Here is a 14,879-nt window from a genome sequence, read left to right on the forward strand (position 1 = left end):
AAATATAAGTTTTTTCTTGTTACTTTTCCTATAGAAATTGTCCAACAGCTTCTCTGAGAGAGAGAGTAAGGTACTTTAATTCTCTTTTGCAAGAAAATTGGTAAAAGTCAAGGGAGGCGCAATCAGACAAGCAATCAGTGATCTTTCAAAACAAAACAAATTTTTTGTTAGACTTGCGATTTATAAAATCGAGAGTTTATAAATTTTCTTTCTCAAAAAAAAAAAAGAAATATGAATAACCGGAAGAAGAAGAGTTACAAGAGGAAATTTGCTATTGTACAAGAGGAATATTGCTATAATTTGTAAACTATAAACTGTAAAAATTGGAGAACTTTTATGTTAACAGACGACTTCCAGTTACAATTTCCAACAATTGTTACAAATTTTAGAGTAGCCAGATACGCCTATAATTTTAAACCCCAGCTTTTTTTAAACGACAAACGACTCTTGGTACTGAATAGGTCCATGTTTAGTTATAGCCCCCATAAAACTGTACCTCCTTATATTCGGTATTTGGCTGATTTTAAGGATTATTAACCGGAATTGTTTTAAATTTTGCATTTGAAGTTGGATTCTAATGGATTCTACAGTTCATGACAAAAATTGTCTATGTTAGTCCAGGTCTTCGTATAGCCCCCCATGTATCGATACCTCCCATTATTCGGTATTTTGCTGATTTTGAAATTGTTTCAAATTTGGTATATGAAATTTTTAATAGGTACAGCTTGTGAAAGACAATTGTCTATGAAGGTCCCGAAGGTATCCGTATAGCACCCATATATGGTGACCTCCCTCTATTTTGATGATTTTAGCGACATTATTCACCCGAATTGTTTCAAATTTCGCGTTTCAAGTTCCTAATGGGTAGTATAGCCTGTGACAAAAATTGTCTATGCAGTTCCACGTCTTCTTCGTATAGTCCCCATATAACAGTATCTGCCTTTATTCGGTATTTCTGAGATTTTAGCGACATTATTCACCGGAATTGTTTCAAATTTCGTATTTGAAGATATTAATGGGTACCTGCAGCCTATGACAAACAATTACGGCTTAACTCTAGTTTAGTAAAAACTCTTCAATTTTTTCGAAATTTTTTTCAGTGGTAGGTATTTTAACCATGATCCCAGAAAACTATTTTTTTCTTGGGGGACGGACCTGGGACCCCAGATTTTTGACCCGAAAGTCCGGGTTCAAGACCCCGACTAGACCCGGATCCACTTACCCGATATTGACATCGTTGGAAAGCTTATGAAAATACCTATCCAACAAGTGGTCACATGATGTTACGGTTCGGAAGTTATAGTCAAATTATCCATTTTTTGGACCTGGATTTTTTATGAAACCCCCAAAAAGTCAAAAAAGGGTCCATTATGGGGGACAACAAAATTGATGCCAAATTATAGCTGACACTTCTACCTTTTCAAAATGCTACAATTTGTGCTAATACCTTCACTGAGTCCAGAGATATGGGTCTTTCCATCCGCATAACCCGATTCTTACCAGTTCATTAAAACTATGTTTTCAATAAAAATAGGTATATTTTGCATAAGAATGAAATTCAGAAATCTTTGGTTCGCGTTAGCCGGTGTAGGACATACTCAGAGGAGAAAATCTCAAGCCCCGGCCGAAGGCCGGCTACTTACAAAAGGTATCCAATTTAGAAAACTTTGGTTCGCGTTAGCCGGTGTAGGACATACCCAGAGGAGAAAATCTCAAGCCCAGGCCGAAGGCCGGCTATTTAAAAAAAGTGTCAAATTTAGAAAACTTTGGTTCGCGTTAGCCGGTGTGGGACATACCCAGAGGAGAAAATCTCAAGCCCCGGCCGAAGGCCGGCTATATACAAAAAGTGTCAAATTTAGAAAACTTTGGTTCGCGTTAGCCGGTTTAGGACATACCCAGAGGAGAAAATCTCAAGCCCCGGCCGAAGGCCGGCTACTTACAAAAGGTATCCAATTTAGAAAACTTTGGTTCGCGTTAGCCGGTGTAGGACATACCCAGAGGAGAAAATCTCAAGCCCCGGCCGAAGGCCGGCTATTTACAAAAAGTGCCGAAATTATGAACCTTTTGTTCGCGTTAGCCGGTGTCGGACATACCCATAGGTGAAAATCTCAAGCCCCGGCCGAAGGCCGGCTATTTACAAAAAGTGCCAAATTTAGAAAACTTTTGTTATTCCGGCGACTGCTACGCAAAATAAACACTTTTTTTATTAAAAACATCATTTTAATGAACTGGTTAGAATCGGGTTATGCGGATGGAAAGACCCATATCTCTGGACCCGAAAAAGGTAATAGCACAAATTGTAGCATTTTGGAAAGGTAAGAGTGTCAGCTATAATTTGGAAACAATTTTGTTGACCCCCATAATGTGCCCTTTTTTGACTTTTTGGGGGTTTCATAAAAAATCCGGGTCCAAAAAATCGATAATTTGACTATAACTTCCGAACCATGACAACCTTTCATGTGACCACTTGTTGGATAGGTATTTCCATAAGCTTTCAATCGATACCCATATTGTCTATATCGGGTAAGTGGATCCGGGTCCAGGCGGGGTTTTGATCCCGGACTTTCGGGTCAAAAATCTGGGGTCCCGGGTCCGTCCCCCATGAAAAAAATAGTTTCCCGGGATCAGGGTAAAAATACCTACCTCTGGAAAAAATTTCGAAAAAATCTAAGAGTTTTTACTAAACTAGAGTTGTTCCACAATTACTTTTGCAGGTCCACGTTATCGTATAGCCACCCCATTTAGACGTTATTTTTCGGATTTATTTCTAAAATTTTTCAATTTCCTTCCAAATTTAAAAGTTCGGACTTTGCTGCATTTTATTTGTTGGCCAAGACCCGGGGCTGTATTCATGTTCTATGAAAATATGAAATGAAAAATATTTTCTTTAAAACTTTTCAATTTCACCTTTGGCATTACATCGCGGGATTTGAGTTGAAAATTAAATTCTCCGAGTGTAAAGGCTGATTCCAACTAGCCCAGAACTCCACATAAAATCCGCAATGAACACTTAAAAACAATTCGTAGTTATATTCCACATATTAGGGCTCACTAGTCTGATTAATTGTTAGTGAATTAGGGCAAACTAGTAACACAAGAGTGTGTTGGGAAAAATTATGAATCATATATAAAATGGAAATACACATGGTTAGTAAAAGTGTCAGCCGAGATTCAAACCCATTCCGTCTAATAGTGCCGTAAAAGAACAAAGCAGCCAAGGGGGAACAAGTAAAAATTATTGGCCGAAATGCAACTAAGGCTGGAAATACATAAAGAGCATATTTGGCTGACTTAAGTCATCGGCTGGCTTCTTCGTAGATGAACAAAGGAGTTTTAGGTTGACTTAGTTCGATTTTGGCCCTTTGGCTCCTTTGTTCATTTCCGAAGAAGCCAGCCGATGACTTAAGCCAGCCAGATAAGCGCTTTATGTATTTCCAGCTTCAGTCTCTCTTGTATACTGGCTTAAGTCCTCACCTGGCATCTTCGTAAAAAGAAACAATTAAGGTTAGAATACATAAAACGCTTTTTTGACGGGCTTAAGCTATAAAGAAGTTTTAGATTGGCTTAGTTCGATTTTGACCCCATGCTCCATTGTTCTTTTCCTAAGCCAGTACATAATCCTTTTATGTATCTGAACCTTTATTCTTTTTGAAATAAATACCCTAACGTTGTTCTTCTTAAATTAAAAAATAAACGTTTATTAAAAATTAAAACAGAAAAAATCTCCAAAGGAAATTTTCAATTCCCAAGAGAAATAGAGAGAGAGAGAAACAGAGAGTAATGAATTATTGATTATGCATTCCAAAATTTTCCAATAATTTTTAGAAATCATTAAACCGATAAGAATGAATTTCAAGTAGGCAAACAAACTCCCTCTTAAAGCAATCTTTATTCCCCCAGGGAAATCTAAAATATTTCTTGATATTAATAATTATAAAACAACACAACATGTATGCCCCCCACCACCAGCAAAAACTCAAATTATCACACAAGATGATTTATCAGCCTACATATGTATATTTCCTCAAATGTAAATAATTTATTAACTTTAATCGATTTTATAATTTATGTAAGCATTATTAAAAATAAATTCAATATGCAACCACATTTCATTTCATCATAACATTTCATAGTAAATGTTAATTAACATTCAACTGTTAATTGACAAAACAGATACTAAACAGGGGAGGAGGAGGTGGAGAAGGTCCAAAGTATTTTGTTTTCGGGTTCATAGTAACAAAGAATATGTCGAGACATATGCATAGATTTTATGCAACAATTATTATAGTTTGATTTTCTTATTTCTTATATTAGTTTTTGTTATTGTGGCATACATTGGCACACATGTATGTGTGTGTGTGTGTTCATGTGAACTACTTTACAGTCAAGTCTGACCCCAATAATCTATGTAAAATGTACACACAAGCACACACAGACAAAATGCAAGTGATTGAGAGAGAATTGTTGTGTTGTTTTTCTTTTTTCTTGGCCGACAAAACCAATTTACTATGAGCATATAATAATACATATGTGCTATGTAGGTACATATATACACATATGTAATTATTAAACATTATAGACAAAACAAAAAAAAGCAAAGTCAATAAGTAGATTCTGTGTGTGTCTCAACGCAACAACAAGTGATTTTATACACATAATTTGTAATATACACATATATGTGTGTTTTTGTATGTGTATTAGGGTGTGAAGAAGAAACAAGCAGGTCTTCCTTCTGTAGTAATGACTAAATATTTACTAGAAACTTTTGTGATTGGTAGAATGTGTGCCACATAAATGACGTACAAAAGTGAAATACGTTCCATTAGAGGGTGTTCAGTGATCATATGTTGAAGCACTTGATATCCAAGGCGTATAAGTATTATCAAAACTTATACGCCACCACACATACATACCATACTAATATATTTGATACGGCCTCACCGAAATAACGATTTTAGACCCTAGGTCTCTTTGAACCAAATCCTAGCGTCTAGCGATATCCGCCTGCCTTTCTGCTGCGCATAACTCTCGAAGGGTGTATCTGATTTGGTCCAAACTTGGCACAACGTAATATTATTACCAAATTTAGATCGAGTTCGGAGATGGGCAATATCGGTCCACTCCTTCTGGTAAATAGCTCAAAAAAGGACGAAATTTTCGAAAAAAAAAAATATTTTACTGCTCTGAAAAAGAAAGGGTAATCCGATTTTGCTTCAACTTTGCAAATCCTAATATTTACATCAGTGCTAGAACAGGTGCGAAAATGGACAATATCGGTGCTCTCCATCAAGTACCTTCCCCACAAAGGGTCAAATTTTTGAATAATAATAAATTAACCAAAGGTCTGGCGGGAAATTGGATTATATCGGTCCACTCCTTCTGGTACCTCTCACACAAAGGGTCAAGATTTTGCATATTCATGAAGCTCATAAAACGTGAAATTAACATCCGATTCCGTTCAGACTTGGCACATCTCAATATTTTCAACGACACAAGATCTGTTATAAAGTCTGTAGAGATGGGACCAATCTTTTTGGTACCTCCCCCACAAAGGATCAACATTTTGAATTACCAAAACGATTATAAAATACTTAATAATCATGTTTGCGGGAATTACATCGTAGAATTTGAGACGAAGTTTCCGATGATGAAGGCTGATTTCTCAAAGCTATACTGCACGTAACGTCCGTAATAAATGCTTAAAATTAATCAAATTAGTTATTTGCCATCGATTAGGGTTCACAAGTCCGATTAATTCTAATGAACAAGGGTACACTAGTATCATAATGCATATCATCTAGCGCAACCTATATACATGGATAGGGGTCACAAGGTAAAATGACGCCATAAAAGTATTTCTAACTGTAAGTTTACAGTAATTAAGTTTAAGCCACTTTATTTGATAGAATTTGTAAGTTAAACTTTTGTTTGTGTTTTATACCCCATAAGAGGTTATACGGAGACCAAGGAACTTTGAACACTATGGGTGCCCGCAAAGAAAATAAAATTTAAGGGTTTTTTTGGGGTAAAGGTACGTTTACATGTAAAATATCTTCTCGGATTAATCCTGATACTTGACCAATTAAAATAAATTTTATTATATCAGTTTTAACCCAGATAGAGATTTTGTATGTAAATACGCTAATAAAGATTGTGTCGCATAAATTCCGAAGATCTATTTTTGTGTGATAAATCCCTGCATAGAACAAATAAATCCCGATATTGAGGATTGATTATAACTATAATTTTTTTTTTATCGTTCCACCCTAATACAATTGCATATGAAATTTAAAATTTCAGTTTTCATTGAACTACTAAGCTAAAAAAGACTCTAAATGGGTGCTAATTTGAGAACAATTTAAGAGAGCACACAAAACACAAAAACCAATGAAGCAAGGCCATAAACAAAATGGTGGCAATGGGTAGAGACTTTTGGCCTACAACTGTCCCATCACAAATGATCTTTATGATAGTAACTTAAAAAAGTTATCCATTTACATGGTTCATATATGCTCTGTCCAGAACCTGCAATAATCCACTTGTTCTGCTTTTATCGATATTATAAAAGGAATATCGGTAAAAACTTGTACAATCTTGCAGTTCTGGGAATAGAACAATAATTTGCAATGTTTTTTTATTCTCTGAAAAATCCAGCCAACATTCCCAGAACTTTTTACACTACATGGCAAGCCTACCATTGCTAAATTGCTCTTATAGGATATTGCTAATTTTATTTATTTTTGTTTTCTAGACATTTGTTGTTTGTCGAATATTGCAATTGCGTGTCATTAAAAATACAGAAAAAAAGTACACACACACATGTGCTTTAAAACAATAAAAATGGAAAAAATAAAAAACAAAAACAACATTTATACGAGATACAGACACGTTTTTATGAACAAAGTGGACACAAAGCTATCCGAGACCGCCTCAAGCACAGATAGATAGACAGATAGATACATGTTAACAGATTCTAGAATTTGACATACATACATATGTATGTCTGTCTCTAACTATTGGGTCAAGGACAATCATCAATGCGACTATATGTGTAAATAGATGATTTTTTACAACATACACACATACATACTATATGACTTGCAGGCAAATGTGGCAGAGAATATATAATTTTTACATCGCCATGTAAATGGATTTAAACGTTATATATTAGAATACAAAAATTAAAAGATTAATTTGACATTAATATTACAGAAAATCAAATCAAATTAGCTGATTTTTGTAGCTACTTTATAGTATTTGTACCATGGTTAATATCAAGGATGGATAAGACAAGTTCAAACGTATTATTCGATTAAGACATGAGATCTGTACCCTCAGTCTGTGTGTATATATGAGTGTGTAGTGTGTCAAGTCAACTATATTTCTGAAATGTTATATATATGGTAACCCCCTCATCGATTGATTTAGAGACTTAAAAGAGTGTGTTATCAGTTAACTTATCTATAGGGTACACTAGTTTGAGTTATTCTAGTGCATTAGGGTACATTAGTTTAGTTTTGTATCTTATCTGTTGTACCCTATGCAAGGAGAGTAGGTCTCACTAGATAAAAAAATGAACAAAGACGTTTTGTATTTCAAAGAAGTAAAATAGTATCAGTCGGTTTTGCCGATGCTTTCTGGGGGAGGTTCCGCAGCAGTTGGCCAATATTGACCAATTCTATCTCACCTAAGACTAATATAAACATCACAATGTGCCACATTTGGACTATATCGGACTAAGTTATGACATATATAAGTATTGGAAATTGTGACCCTTTGTGGGTGGGTCACAAAAGATCTTGTGTTAGCAAAAATAATTCGATGTGTGAAATTTGAAGAGAGTTGAATGCTTATTACGCTTTCTCTGAGCGTTTTGTTTTTCAAAAATCTTGACCCTATGTAGGGGGAGGTACCAGAAGAAATCGTTCGATCTCTACCATCTTCATAACAGATCTTGCATTGATGGAAATGTTGAGATGTATCAAGTCGGAATGGAATCGGATGTTATTTTCACGTTTTATGTGCTTTATGAATGCTCAAAATTTTGACCCTTTGTAGGGGAGGTACCAGAAGAAGATGACCGATATAACCCATCTTCACACTAGACCTTGGGCTAATAAAAATATTGTGAGGTGTGGAATGTGAAGAAAACAAGATGGTTTTTTCGGATTCTATGATCGTTTTGGTTATTAAAACTTTGAACCTTTGTGGGGAGGTATCAGAAGGAATGTTCCGATCTCAACCAACTTCATAACAGCTTTTGTGTTGATGGAAATATTGAGATGTGCCAAGTCTCAATGGAATCGGATATTAATCTCGCTTTTTATGAGCTTAATGGATACTCAAAATTTTGAGCCTTTGTGGGGGAGGTACCAGAAGGAGTTCACCGATATATCTCATCTTCACACCAGATCTTGGGTTAATAAAAATATTGTGATTTGCGTAGTTTGAAGACAATCGGACTCTTATATCACATTTTATAAGTGTTATAATTATTCAAAATTTTGACCCTTTGTGGGGGAGGTACTTGATGGAGTGGACCGATATTGTCGATTTTCGCACCTGACCTAGCATTGAGGCAAATATTAGGATTTGCAAAGTTGGAGCAAAATCGGATTATCCTTTCTCTTCTGTGCAGTATATTATTTTCTTTGAAAATTTCGACATTTTATGGGGGAGGTACCAGAAGGAGTGGACCGATATTGACCATCTCCGAGGTCGATCTACGTTTGACAATAATATTACAATGTACCAAGTTTGAATCAAATCGGATACTCCCTTCGAGAATTATCGTGCGCATCAACCAGGCAGCCAGACTGACGGACGGACATCGCTAGATCGACTCCAAATGTCCTGAAACGAATTTGGTCCAAAGAGACCTAGGATCTATAACCGTTATTTCGATGAGTCACGTTTTGACCTTATCAAATGATATATACCCTCTCTAGCCATATGCCTGAGGGTATAAAAAATATGTCTAGCTCGTTCTAAAGATTAAAGGACTACCGAGGTTTTATACTATTTTTTGGAATGTTATATCTTATATATTGAGTTATAGACTTAAAGAGTGTGTTTTTCACCTAAATTATAGTGTGTAGGGTACACTAGTTCCATTTGGTGTTGCGTTTTGTGGTTAGGCTACACTAGTTTGATTTGGTCTAGTGCATCAGGGCGCACTAGTTTGATTTTGTATCTTATCTTTTGTACCCTATGCACTAAGATAATTTGCAAAAGCTTTTTCTACTTCGAGTTCTTCATGTAGAAGACTTTCTAAGGAAATTTTCTACATAAAATCTGTCAAGTAGAAGATGTTAAAAATGAAAACGTACTTAAAGAAGATCTTCTATTTTTTATCGACCTTAAATAGGCCGAAATTTAAAAAAAATGTATCTTCTATTAAAAAATAAGTGTTTCTAACCAAAACTGCTTCTATTTACAGAAATGTAAAGAGCGTCACAGAACAGCATATTTATCGCACCACAGAAGAAAAAAATTCTATATAATATAGTAGTAGTTTTTTTTATAGCCAGCTATAAAAATTGTGCTCGTCATCGTTGTCTTTGCATTATTTCCTAGATCACCAATACCAACAACAACTGTGAAGTGAAAAACAAAATGTTGCTCAGCAATCGGTAATAGTAGTAGTTGTGTTAATAGTTCTCTCAATTCAATTTGTTTTCTAAATTTTTGCCATGTCCGCCTGCCTTATGGTTGCCTTGTTCCCATTGCAATTGTTGTTGTAGTTTACAAGTGTACGACGGGCAAGCAAGCGACAACAACAACGGCTATAATAGTGATGTAGATGGTTGTATGTAGAACCACCAACGAGTGAACATTGTCGAGCGTTTTTAGCGCGTCTGGTAAAGATGACAAGGTTCTATGTCGTTGCCTATTTTTCTTTTCAGTTGTTCTCTTATTTTTTTTCCATCTGAATGCTAAGCTATTTTTGTAAATTTTGTTTGGGACAGAAAAAACTCAACACACGCACACACAGACACACACATACTGTTCTCTCGGTCCATGTAAATTGTGTTTAATTATAGCACTCTGGTACTAAAATAACAATAATGCAATGGGTCAAGGTGTACGCAAAAAAAGCAACAAACAAAATGTAAAATATTAAATGTCAATTTGTCGCGACATTTCATCCCGAGGCACAAAAACAAAGGGGCGGTGTTAATTAATAAAAAAATTATTGAAGTTTGGTGGCAGGAGCTGCGTAATTCACATTGCATTTATGAAAATTGCGTAAATTTATAAAAATAAATGTAATTTTTTGAAAGTACAGAAAATGTGAATGGCATCTGGCAACTCGAAAGCATTAAGGCCACGTTTACACGGGAGTCCTTGATTTTGTTGGCGGTTATTTTCATATGATGTGGAACTGCATACGCGATTTTTAGGCATAGGCTGTAGTAGCCATTACAAACTTTGAGTACAAAATTTGAAACAATTCCGGCGAATAATGTCGCTAAAATCATCAAAATACCGAAAAAATGGGGGCTATACGAAGACGTGGACCTGCATATACAATTTTCTGTCACAGGCTGTAGTACCCATTAGGAACTTCGAACACGAAATTTGAAAGAATTCCTGTGAATAATGTCGATAAAATCATCAAAATACCGAATATCGGGAGGTACCATTATATGGGGACTATAGGAAGACGTGGACCTGCATAGACAATTTTTTGTGACAAGCTGTAGTACCCATTAGAAACTTCAAATAAGAAATTTGAAACAATTCGGGTGAAAAATGTCGCTAAAATCATAAAAATTCCGAATATAGGCAGGTCCCATATATGGGAGCTATACGAAGACCTAGACCTCAATAGGCAATATTTGGTGACAGGCTGTAGTACCTATTATGAACTTCAAATACGAAATTTGAAACAATTCCGGTGAATAATGTCGCTGAAATCAGTAAAATATCGAAGACGTGGAACAGCATACAAATTTTTTTTTGTCGTAGGCTCTACTAACCGTTACGAACCTTGAATACGAAATTTGAAATAATTCCGGTGAATAATGTCGCTATACGATGACCTGCGCCTGCATAGACAATTTTCTGTCACAAGCATTAGAATTAGAATTTTACGCCGATTCAGAATATATATACTTTGACGAAGTTAATATACCCTTCATAGAATGGTGGAGGGTATAGACACTTGTATATAAATACGCTATTAGTCTAGTTCACTCTGGTGAAGAAGGGATCACTAGTCTCGTTTTATATCTTATCTATTGTTCCCAAAAACTAATGTGGAGAAATTCTGACCTGAAACGTAATGGGTAAATCTCACCGTAATGGGTAATTCTCATATTTTCAATAAAAGTTTCCAATGAAAAGGAAAAACTTCGAGGATGTAAAACATTTTAAAATACCTCTCTCTTCAGCCCGTGTCGACGGAAAATGTAGACAACGCCTTTGTGGAAACACTTGCGACTTTGGATTGTTACCAGATTCCATACCGGATTTTAATTAAACCTGTTTATGCGAAGATGAAAACTTGTATGTAAATACGCTATTAGTCTAGTTCATTCGGGCAATGAAGGGATCACTAGTCTCGTTTTATATCATGTCTATTGTACCCAAAATCTAATGTGGGAAGAATTCTAAGCTGAAACCTAATGGGCAAATCTCACCGGGAAAAGTGAAAGGACATACCTAATATTAGAATTTTAGAATCTAAACAAAATATCTTCCCATTATTACTATAAAAGTTTCCAGTTTGAAATAATCGAGGATGTAAACATTTTAAAAATTCCCCTCTTCCGCCCGTGTCCTTGAGTCTTTAAATAATTGTTTTAAATTATTGTTAAGATTGCATAATATATTCCCTCCAACTGACATTCCTGTTCATTTGGTTCCAAGTGTGAGAAATAATAAACAACAATCCATCCCCAGAAAAAAATATTGTGACACCGTTTGTCTTATTTTATCACAGCACAAAAGAAGGCAGAATCAAAAGATTTATGCAAAAAAAAATATTTTCTAGCCTATCGAACCTTTCATTCGAATGGTCACAACCAACCAACCAACCAATCCAGTATGAATAATGTTTCATATTTCTTCTCATCCGCCGGAAGTTCGTACGGACGTACATACACATGTGTACGCACGGACTCTAAGCTAAATGTATGCCACAGAGAGAGATATTGTTGTTATGTTGAGAAAAAAGTCATTTCTAAAGAAATACCTAGTTTTTTTTTCTTGTGTGTGGCGTTTCCATATCAGCTGTTTTCGTTTTTTTGCGGTTGTGTCCATTTTTCCAAGAAATAACCCAAGAGACATAATCAAAGAACAGTTGTGCGTTTTTAAGTAGCATTAATGTGATGATAGAAATTCTGACTCCAATTTATAAGTTCTTAAAAAAAATTCGACTCTTTTGAGATTAGAAAATTTCTCCATATTTCGGATCCTTTGCTAGATGCGACATTTATTTCCTTAAACAAAATATGTTTCGTGGAATGTCCAAGCGATTTATACTTCACATGCCAAAAAAATTTACAAAATATGTACAATTTCAAACTACCACACCAAAAAATTGCTATATTTTTTAGCACAGCTGTATTTAGATCTCACCATTTGATTTTAAAACTATTTTTTTTTTTTTTTTGGTTATTTCTGTGGCATTTTGTGATGAATTAAATAAGGAATAATAGTGACATATTTGTTAGAAGGCACATAAAGGGGTGGCCAGGGCAGCAGGCACAGCCACCACTACCACACTGTTTTCGGAAATAACTCACAAACAAATCTATTGTCTCGAACAAAAGAAAACAAATCTCCGCCCCAGAATTTTTTCGTTTGGCCGTTTGTTTTATTTGCTGCTGCGGCTGGGCTGTACTGGTAAATGACCTTTAACGTATTATTGTTTGGAATATCATTTGATTCTTGGAAATTTTTTGACAACAGAGGGGAAATCAAATTTAGACATATATTTGGCAAAAAATTATGGTTTATCATCGTTTGAAAAAAAAAAAACAATGTACATCATTGTGCCTTTGGCGTGACACTATTTAAGAAATTCAATAGATCAAAAACGATCTGGTGTACCCTAAAGACCAGACTAAAAAAATGCGGTTTTAGATAAATATTAATATAAATTAATAAAATAGGGTTTTCACCATGCCACCACATGATTTGAAGACTATGGATATCACATTTTTAGTGGAACTGATCGATATTTAAATTGATTTCGAATAGGTGCAACGTTTTCCCAAATGTACAAAATCGACCTTGTGTAATCATTCGGGTAAATGATGTCCTTAAAATCATCAAAATACCGAATAACAACAGGTACCACTATATGGGGACTATAAGTGAACATTGACCTGCATGGAAACTTTTCTGTCATCCATTGTAGTACCCATTACGAACTTCAACTACGAAATTTGAAACAATTCCGGTTTATAAGGTCGCTAAAATCATCAAAATACCGAATATCGGGAGGTATCGTTATATGGAGTCCATACGAAGACGTGGACCTGCATACGCGATTTTTTTGTCATAGGCTGTAATACCCATTAGGAACTTCAAATACGAACTTTGAAACAATTCCGGCTAATAATATCGCTAAAATCATCAAAATACCGAATATCGTGAGGTATCGTTATATGGGAGCTATACGAAAACCTGGACCAGCATAGGCGATTTTCTGTCATAGGCTGTAGTACCCATTAGGAACTTCAAATGCGAAATTTCAAACAATTCCGGTGAATAATGTCGCTAAAATCATCAGAATACCAAATATTGGGAGATACCGTTATATGTGGGCTATATTAAAAGGTGCACCTGCATCGCCTATTTACGAACTTAACCTGTTTACTGGCAAAATACGCATGCGTGCAAAATTTTAGCCTTCTATCTCAATTGGTTCTAAAGATAGTGTGACTACAATAGACAGGCGGACAGACGGACATCGCTAAATCGACTTAGAATTATACGCTGATCAAGAATATATATACTTTGATGGGTCTGACATGAGTATTTCGAGGAGTGCCAAAGTTAATATACCCTCCATAATATGGTGGAGGGTATAACAACTTGCTCATCACAGTGCTACCAGGAGATTTGAAGATTATGGACTCATTTTCAGCTAAACTGGATGTGATTTAAGTTCATTTGTGAATATATCATGGCTTTCCTGCTAAATGTACAAAATCGATCTAGCGTGCCCTAATATGAGATTTGAAGACCATGGGCACATTTTCAGCTAAACCGAATGTGATTAAAGATCATTTGTGACGGGGTCGTGGCTTTCCTGCTGAATGTACAACATCGATGTAGAGTACCCAAATATGAGACTTGAAGACAATGGACACATTTTCACCTAAACCGAATTCGATTTAAGCTCATATGTGAATAGGTCATGGCTTTCCTGCTAAATGTACAAAAATCGATCTAGTGTACCCTAATAGGAGACTTGAAGACTATGGACACATTTTTAGCTAAAATGTATTCAATTTAAGCTCATTTGTAAATAATAGATCATATCTTTCCTGCTAAATGTACAAAAATCGATCTAGTGTACCCTAATAGCCGTTTAGCCAAAGGTTTAGCCTACGATATGTATATTAGGTCATCTGATTAGAAATGCCATTCTGAAAAACGTAAACAATTTGCCCGTATGAGAGGGATTTCATTCTATATATTGCGATTAACAAGAACTCTGAAATGGGCCTAGAGTTAGCCTATATTCCACCATTATGTTACAAAATATGTAACTTTTTCATTTATTCTGAGAGTCATAACCTTTTAGGCGCTGTATTAAATCCAACATCAATATTGTTTTAACACATAATTAGAACTACTTAAATATTGTCACATTTATTTTTGAGTTTCAAACTAAATTGTTAGCCCCATACGAGATTTGA

At 35.3% G+C, this 14,879-nt stretch overlaps 1 protein-coding gene across 3 annotated transcripts in view; it reads right to left on the minus strand.

Moving 5' to 3' along the window:
- The window catches only part of LOC101900486 (putative uncharacterized protein DDB_G0281251), a 56,491-nt gene that overhangs the window by 11,239 nt on the left and 30,373 nt on the right, over positions 1-14,879 (minus strand). The gene's annotated exons all lie outside the window — the stretch shown is intronic.

The sequence above is a fragment of the Musca domestica genome, unplaced genomic scaffold (genome assembly GCF_030504385.1).
Source record: "Musca domestica strain aabys unplaced genomic scaffold, Musca_domestica.polishedcontigs.V.1.1 2, whole genome shotgun sequence".
NCBI classification, from domain to species: Eukaryota; Metazoa; Arthropoda; class Insecta; order Diptera; family Muscidae; genus Musca; species Musca domestica.